This window comes from Neolamprologus brichardi, chromosome 2 (genome assembly GCF_056152115.1).
Source record: "Neolamprologus brichardi isolate AB-2024 chromosome 2, ASM5615211v1, whole genome shotgun sequence".
NCBI lineage: Eukaryota > Metazoa > Chordata > Actinopteri > Cichliformes > Cichlidae > Neolamprologus > Neolamprologus brichardi.
In genome coordinates this window covers 29,432,295-29,440,659 of record NC_142105.1, presented here as the reverse complement: position 1 = coordinate 29,440,659, position 8,365 = coordinate 29,432,295, and the positions used below count along the sequence as shown (strand labels likewise).

At 40.0% G+C, this 8,365-nt stretch overlaps 1 pseudogene; it reads right to left on the bottom strand.

Moving 5' to 3' along the window:
• Positions 1–236: 236 nt before the first annotated feature.
• Positions 237–2,833, bottom strand: LOC148106197 (uncharacterized; annotated as a pseudogene).
• Positions 2,834–8,365: the final 5,532 nt, after the last annotated feature.

Sequence of the window (8,365 nt, the reverse complement as noted above, 5' to 3'; positions counted from 1 at the left end):
AGAATGATTACGATATTGAACTAAAACAAATGCCTGAATCCTAAATTATGGATATCCTATTGTGGTGATCTGAAATGTAACACTAAATATGATTAAAACACTAAAACTCTGGACTCCGGGGCTGAACGACCGCGGGGATCACCAGCCCGAGGAAAACACAAAATACACATGACTCCGTGAGAAAGACAATTCATTCTTGAATGAAGACGTTGATCAGACATATTTAAAATGTAGCCAATTGTGTTTATTATTAAATTATTAAGGAAAAAGAAAAGGGGGGAAATAGAAAAGGGGGGGGGGGGGGTAAAGAAGAGGGTAAAGGAAAGGGATAGAAAAGGGGAGAAAGGGAGAACCCCAACAATGCCCTCTGAGCAAGCACTGGGTGCGACAGTGGATAGGAAAAACTCCCTTTAAAGGAAGAAACCTATGACAGAACCAGGCTCTAGAGGGCGCAGTCAGCTGTCGGGACTGGTTGGGGGGTGAGGGTGAAGGGGAGAGAGGGGGGAGAACCCCAACAATGCCCTCTGAGCAAGCACTGGGTGCGACAGTGGATAGGAAAAACTCCCTTTAAAGGAAGAAACCTATGACAGAACCAGGCTCTAGAGGGCGCAGTCATCTGTCGGGACTGGTTGGGGGGTGAGGGTGAAGGGGAGAGAGGGGGGAGAACCCCAACAATGCCCTCTGAGCAAGCACTGGGTGCGACAGTGGATAGGAAAAACTCCCTTTAAAGGAAGAAACCTATGACAGAACCAGGCTCTAGAGGGCGCAGTCATCTGTCGGGACTGGTTGGGGGGTGAGGGTGAAAGAGAGAGGGGGGGGGGGAGATGGGACGGGTGTTAGGAGTTAAAGGGAAATAGGGGAGGGAGAGAGAAAGGGAGAGGAGAGGTGAGGACAGGAGAGGTGAAAATTATGATGCAACGGTGGAGGAGGAAGACGGGGTCACATCAGCAGAAGAAAAAGTAGAAAAAGTAGAAAAAGCAGGAGTGCTCTTTCTCCAGAAGAAGCGGAAGCGTTTTTTTTTCTTTTCCATGATCTTTTCCACGAGCACTTTTTTTCTCTAGGATGAGCGTTTTTAACTCATCAATTGTTTGTGTATTTTCCTTCTCAAGTTTCCTGCATGTTGTCTCCACTTCTTCTAATTTGGCTTGTTTTTCTTCGAGCCTTTCTTTCAGTTCTTTACATTTGGCCTCCTGCATAAGCTTTGCCTCGTGCATCTCTGTATAACTCTGTTGTAATTTGTTGTGTGTGTCTTGTAGCTGCTGACTTCTCTCGACTTCTTGAAGTGTACACTGCAGGTCTTTGTTTGTTTTCTCTAGTTGCTGCTTTAACATCTGCACCTCAGTGTTTTTGCACTTCAAGTTGTTGGAAAGTTTCTCCAGTTCTGTGTTTTTTCTCAGCATGTCACTGAGCTTACTCTGCATCTCTGAGCATTGTTTTTGCACTTTTTTCTTTTCCCCCTCCAGCTCAGTTGTTTTGGAGTTCAGTTTGTTATAACGGTCTTGCAGCTGTTGGTTTTTCTTCTCAAAGTCCTGGAGAATTTGTTTTTCTTCTTTCTGCTTTATTTCCCGTTGTTCTTTGTCTTGAAGCAGCTCTTGATATTTGTGCAGAGCTTCATCAAGCTTTACCTGCTGCGCTCCGTATTTTTCCTGCATGCCTCTCTGGTTTATGTCCAGTTTTTCTTTCTCTTCAAGGATCTCTTTATTTTTTTGCAGAGCTTCATCAAGCATTACTTGCAAACCTTGGTTGTGTTTCTTGATGTTCTGAAGCTCGCAATCCAGATCTTTCTGTTTCGTGTCATGCTGTTCTTTGTCTTGTCGGAAATCCTTATTTCTTTGCACTGTTTTATCAAGCTTTATTTTCAGCGCGGTGTATTTTTCCTCCACGCCTTCAAGCTTGGAGTCCATTTCTTTCTGTTTAATTTCTAGTTGCTTTTTTTCTTGAAGCAACTCTTTATTTTTGTTCAGTGTTTTATCAAGCTTTGCCTGAAGTCCTTTGTGCTTTTCCTCCATGCCTTGCAGTTTGCGCTGCTTTATGTCCATTTGTTCTTTTTCTTGGAGGAGTTCTTGATTTTTTTGCAAAGCTTCATCAAGCTTTATTTGCAAGGCTTCCTTGTGTTGCTCGCTGTCCTGAAGCTTGCAATCCGTATCTTCCTTTTTCATGGTCTGTTGCGCTTTCTTTTTAAGAAACTCAACCCTTCCTTTCAGCACTTTTTCATTTATCTCAGTGCCTTGGAGTTTTATGACCAGTTGTTTCTTCTCTTGGAGGAGTTCTTGATTTTTTCGCAGAGCTTCATCAAGCTTTACACTCAGCTCCTGAATCTTTTTTTCCTTGTCTTTCTCGTTTTTCTTCTGTTGGAGGATTTCTTCTGTTGGTTTTTCTTGTACTTTATTAAGCTTTGCTTGGAGCTCAAAGTTCCTTCCCCGCATGTCTAGGAGTTCCATTTCTTTCTCCTTTTGAATATCTTCCTTTTCAAGAAGCTGGCTGAACAGTCTATCTACTTCAGCGGTCCTTCTCTCATATTGCTCTGTCAGGGAGATAATCTGCGCTCGTTGTTTAAAAAAACTTTCCCAGACGTAACTGGTGTACTCTGGCTGGAGCGGGTGTCGCGTATTGTGATTGTTCATGAGATTTTCCTCACGCATTTCTTCCAAGCACATCTTCTGCAGTTGATCGTTTTCTTCTCGATTGCAAAGAGGAGCGCTGGGCTTTACTTTTTCTCTTTTTTTCTGTTTTCTTGGAGACATGTTTCTAATCTGTTAACAGTGACTCTGAAAAGGATTCAAAAAAGGCTTCTCTGGCGAACGTTCGTTTGAATGCTGCAAACATAAATGCTGCGAATAACGGACTAAAAGTTGTTGCGTCTCACCCCTATTTAAGGGTTTTAACATCAAAGGATCAAATGATCAAAGTGGTGGTAAGATTCTAAATGCGTGTGACATCACAATTCTGTAAGCCAATGAGGTTGTCACATGACATTTGTGAGAGAGCATTCTACGGTGGCCCTGAGAGGCCAAACGGACTGCAACTTCAGAAAACACTTGCAAAAAGAAAAATGCTGCAAAATGAAAAACGCTGCAAAAAGAAAAACGCTGCAAAAAGAAAAACGCTGCAAAAAGAAAAATGCTGCAAAAGCACACGCAACACAACGGAAATAGGAAAAAAGACAACGGAAATGTTTCTGGGGAGACAATAACCGGACGGACCAGTTGCACGAACCAAAACATGTATGAATGGCTGTATCCCAATTCAGGGACTGTTCCCCAATTCAGGGTCTGCAGCATTAAAGTACGCAGCCTTAACGGTCCTCAAGGGCCGCGTACTCAAAGATCGCTTCGGCCGGAAGTGCGGGGCTTGTAGGCTTGTGAGATTGGGCGGTCTAGCCTCCGTTGCGCTGCCCAGGTTGTCTAGCAATTATGATACTAACAGCTGGAAACGTTTTATACAGCTTTGTTTGACAGAAATGAAGGAGAACATATTTTGTACATTTGTTTCTACATGAGCTTTGTGTGATTTGATAAGTATCTGAGGCTGAGACCACAGGACTGTAAACCATGATTGTTGGGCTTCATTTCTGTACTGAACAGTCATTTAAGATTAGCTAGTAAATAACAATTAGCTAATGTTGTTCATGAGACTAAAGTCATCTCACTTTGGTAATGTAAATACAATATGGCCAATATTATATTAATCATTATTAGTTATTACAGCAGTGAACATGAACTCTGTGCCAAACACTGAGCTTCAGTAAAGATTCAAGTTGCATTTATTTATATTTCCCATCACCTTAAATCTTCACTTAAAGACAAGTATCTGTGACAGTGTATATATAGATGTATTATATATAAGAGACAAATATTGTTCTTTTAATATGTTGGCATTACTAAATTTGGCTCAATGCTTATATACAGTATGTGTGGAAGAAGCAAATGTACGAGCTGTGGTAACTGTTTCTGATAGAATGAAGAGTAGACTGATATATTAAATATTCCTTTATTGGGTGAGAAAATCAGACCATGTCATAACTGCTTTAAGTCATACAGAATAGATATCAGAGCCTTAAACAGGCTGACTTCTGTTAAATGGGTTAAACTGGGCACAAAGTACACAAACACATAACATCATTATAGAATATGATGTAACACTATAGATCAACTTACCTCAGAATATATAAAGCATATAAACAATTACAGCAATATGATGCAACAAACACAGCAGTGCTACTAATCCAAAATACTCAAAGCTTCATAGAACTGAAACAAACATTTATTTTTAGCTCCATTCTGCTGCTGATACATACTTTAAGTTTCTGAATATTAAACTTGTTGCTGCCTTTCATAGTGTGTAACTTGAAGGCCCTGAGTACTTTCTCCCACACTGAAAACACTGGGATGATAACATTATTTGAACATTACCTAATAAGACTGATTCAGGACAGACAATTAGTTATTCTAAACTTTCCTAGCAGTCCTTCACAAACAGGGAACAGTCTGTCTATTCTCTCCATCTGTCAGCTGCTGCTGGCTCTTCCTCCTCCTCTTCCTCACACACTGCTGAGTTTGTCCTGGTGGACCATCAGGGGTGCAAAGCCTCACAGATGATGTGCAGCAGTGGGTCCCTCAGTCTGTCCTCACTCTGGACACTTGCAGTTGTCACACATGGAAATCAAATGTGTAATAAGCTGCAGGATTCAAACACAAGTGTAACTTATAAATACATGTTCATACTTTTATTACACAATCAGAGAGAAAATAAGAGAGAGAGTGCAGGACAGACAGACAGGTGACAGTCTCAGGTGTATACACTGCTACAAAACAGCACAAGAGGAGGAGGATTTTGTTTGTGTTATTACAAGTGCTAAACAAGTAGAGTTCCCAGATGGTACAGTGGACACATGTGTGACTCCTGTGATTAAAGCATCTTTCTTTCAGCTTAACGAGTGAACCGTCAGCTCGTTCAAACACACGTTAAAGTCCGTTTGGCTCGACACCACCGAACAGAGGCAGCAATATAACATAGTTAACATTAACAGTGCAGTAAATCCTGCTTGTGCCGTGATATTCAGGACTGCAAACCGAGCAGCATCACTGACTTTCAGCTTGTTGTGTTTGTGGATATATGACTGACTTTAATTATCCACAAAATCATCACATTCTCTGTAAGATTAAGGTCGACTATCGAACGGCGTATATTTTAAAGTAAAGGCTTTAAAACAAAGTAAACGCTGAAAGTACAAACATCGCTAATGTCACATAACTTTGCCGGCATGTGGCCAACAGCAATGTTTTAATGTTCTTCATTATTAAACATTTGCACATAAATAAGTGACATAATATTCAGAACTTACTTTTGAAAGTTTACTCTTTGGCCGCTCCGCTTCCACTTCTTTGAAGTGTCACCCAGTCCCAGCACTTGTTAGCATGTTTTGGTTCGTGCAACTGGTCCGTCTGGTTATTGTCTCCCCAGAAACATTTCCGTTGTGTTGTGTGTGCTTTTGCAGCATTTTTCTTTTTGCAGCGTTTTTCTTTTTGCAAGTGTTTTCTGAAGTTGCAGTCCGTTTGGCCTCTCAGGGCCACCGTAGCATTCTTTACTTGGACAAATTATCAATAAGCTTTCAATATCAGTAACAATGGTGACAGTACAATTGTTTATTGTGTTGAACAATAAACAATTATACTGACAATTATATGTGTCCAGTATGTTGGCTGATTTTCTTTTACTTTTTGCATTTGAAAATAAAAGCTGGGCTGATTTTAACACCATTACAAGAAGTGTTGTTAATTATTCTTTTTGAATCATAATCAGGTTACCACAAATTGTTTTTTAATTTAGTAGAACTTGAAATGTTTGTCAGTGGGTAAACAATTCATAATGCAAAGTCAGAAACATCAAGTTATTCTTAGTACTGCATACTTGCAATACATAAGTTGTCCTAACAGTCATGTAGGGCATCTGTAGTTCAGGGGTCGGGAAGCTCATCTTGTAACTGGAAGGTTGCTGGTTCGATCCCCAGCTCTGTCTGTCTTGGTCGTGGTGTCCTTGGGCAAGACACTTCACCTACCGCCTACTGATGATAGCGCGATATGGCAGCCTCGCTTCTGTCAGTCTGCCCCAGGTCAGCTGTGGCAACAACTGTGGCTTGCCTCCACCAGTGTGTGAATGTGAGACTGAAGGAATAGTGGAATTGTAAATTGCTTTGAGCGTTGGGCAGCTGTCTTTTTATTGTTTGAAAATGCATAGTTTTAATTGTATCTATTTTTATTTTATACTATTATAATATGAATGGCATTACAACATGAACATGATTTTAATCACGTTGTCAAAGGAAAAGAAAAGAAAAGAAAAGATAGACTGCAGGTCATAACTCTACATTACTTCGTGAATCCCCTGCGTGTTCTCCCTGCTGTCCTCCCTGGTTTGCTGCTCTATGGTTTAGTTGCTCCCAGTTTAGTTCATCCTTAGTTCTGTTTTGCCATCCCCACTTTATGTTCGCTATTCTTAATCACCCTCACATCCTAATAAGTGCTGCATTTGAGTCCTCCTTTCCACACATCACACGGCTGCTCCCCCTAGTCGTGACAGTATTGGGTTGAACCATTTTTGCCTTCAACACAGCCTTAATTCTTCACAGCACAGATTCATCAATGTACTAGAAAAATTCTTCAGAGATTTTGGTCCAAATTGACATAATAGCATCACACAGTGGCTGCAGATGTGTGGTTCCACATCCATGATGTGAATCTGCCATTGCACCACATCCCAAAGGAACTCTATTGGATTTGGTGACTGTGGAGGCCATTTGAGTACACAGTCATTATCAAGAAACCAGTTTGAACAATGTTAGATGGTGTGTTAACCTGTTGGAAGAAGCCATCTGAAAGTGGGATGGGCATGGTCACCAATACTTGTCATCTCTTTTCCAGATCATTCCCTATACTCCCCACAGATGTTTGTGCAAAAAACCCCACTAGATCAGCAGTTTATAAAATACTCCAACAACCGTCACAACGCCACTTAGCTAACCTTTCTTCCCCATCTGAAGATCCCTTAAAACTTCAGCAGGTTGTCTACCTCATGTCTTTGTGCATAAAAGCATTGAGTTGTTGCCATGGAATTTGTCAATATTTAATGAGCAGTTGAACAGGTTTACCTAATGAAGAGGTTGGTAAGTGTATACTTGACTATTTGAAAATAGCATTCACCAATGGACCGCCTGCATTTACAACTTTATAAAAAGAAAGAAAAAAACAGAAGCAAGAAGAGTTTTGCTATTAACGTGCCATAATGGGTTTCCAATGTTTAATAGCCAAACAATAGCAATAAATGAATACCTGCATTATGAAACTGTGTGCCTCTACAATAAATTATCGCTACACACCTTTCATCAATATATCCCTTCATACGTTCTTCATGCACTGTGTAATGTTTACAAAAATGTCAAAGAGACAGAAAAGAAATCTTTTCCAGGGTGTGTTGGTTGGTTGTGCGCTACACTGTTAATGTTGTATCAAACTATTGTGTAATATAATACCATTCATTGGCATTGTATTTGGGATTGCAGGAAGATTGGCTCCTTTTGGGTTGCAGTAACACAAACTATGAAACAAATATTATCCAAAAAATAGTTGTTTTGGATCCTGGCTTCCTTATTCTGGGATTGTACCCAGAAAACATGAGGTACACAAAAAGTGACAGAATGTTTATTGATATGGGTTTGTTACAAGCAAAAAGATTAATTACACTAAAATGGAAAAAAAACAAGGGAACCGAGTGTCACACAGTGGATAAAACAAATGATGGTGGCTTTGCCATTGGAGCGGATAACATGCATACTGAAAAGGAAATTGGATGTTTTTGAGAAGGTGTGGAGACCATTTGTGAATTTTGTAGAAGGATTTGTATTATCTGAGGAGGATGAGGACTGAGGGCAATGACATTTGATTTGGGATAATGACAAATTTAGGCCTTTAATGGAGTGATAAATCTGATGACTTTTTTGTTTTCTTTTTGCTGTCTGAGAGGAGTGTATGTTCATGTAGTATTTAGAATGTTGGACTGTTTGCAAGTCATTAAAATGTAAAAAATAATAAAGATATTGTTGGAAAAAAATATATAATACCATTCACTCTGCACAGATGCCACTTAGTTTCAATACAAGATATTAAAAGATTCAATTACTGTTTGCCCTGGATGGTCGATACTTAACCAACCAAGCAAAGAATTTTCTACCTTCTTCTCCAAAGGTGTCTTTGAGAGGCTTTACTGTCACCTTGTGGTCAAAAAGAATAAGTACTGAAAACCTTCCCATTTTAAATCCCACTATTGAACCCACGAGTAGCTTAAAAACAGAGATGCAGTGTGCAATAAC